The sequence below is a fragment of the Falco naumanni genome (assembly GCF_017639655.2).
Source record: "Falco naumanni isolate bFalNau1 chromosome 3 unlocalized genomic scaffold, bFalNau1.pat SUPER_3_unloc_2, whole genome shotgun sequence".
In the NCBI taxonomy this organism is placed as follows: domain Eukaryota; kingdom Metazoa; phylum Chordata; class Aves; order Falconiformes; family Falconidae; genus Falco; species Falco naumanni.
The window spans coordinates 63,617-64,251 of NW_024427319.1; positions in this window are offsets into that span (position 1 = coordinate 63,617).

The following is a 635-nucleotide window of genomic DNA, read 5'->3' on the forward strand; positions in this document are numbered from 1 at the left end:
ACTTTTCTACCTGCTAGACTTTTTACCCGAATCTTTTTTTACCTCTGAGACTTTTTTTACCTGTGAGGCTTTTTACCCATGACTTTTTTTACCCGTCAGACTTTTTTCCCGTGAGACATTTTTTACCTATGGGACTTTTTACCTGTGAGACTTTTTACCCGTGAGAGTTTTTTCATCCGTGAGACTATTTTTACCTGTGAGACTTTTTTTACCCGTGAGACTTTTTTTACCCATGAGACTTATTTTACCCCTGAGACTTTTTCTACCTGTGAGACTTTTCTGCCTGCTAGACTTTTTACCCAAATCTTTTTTTACCTCTGAGACTTTTTTTACCTGTGAGGCTTTTTACCCATGACTTTTTTTACCCGTCAGACTTTTTTCCCGTGAGACATTTTTTACCTATGAGACTTTTTACCCGTGAGATTTTTTTTCACCCGTGAAACTTTTTTTACCCGTGAGACTTTTTTTACCTGTGAGACTTATTTTACCCCTGAGACTTTTTACCTGCGGGACTTTTTTACCCATGAGACTTTTTCTACCTGTGAGGCTTTTCTACCTGCTAGACTTTTTACCCGAATCTTTTTTTAACTCTGAGACTTTTTTTACCTGTGAGACTTTTTACCCATGACTTTTTT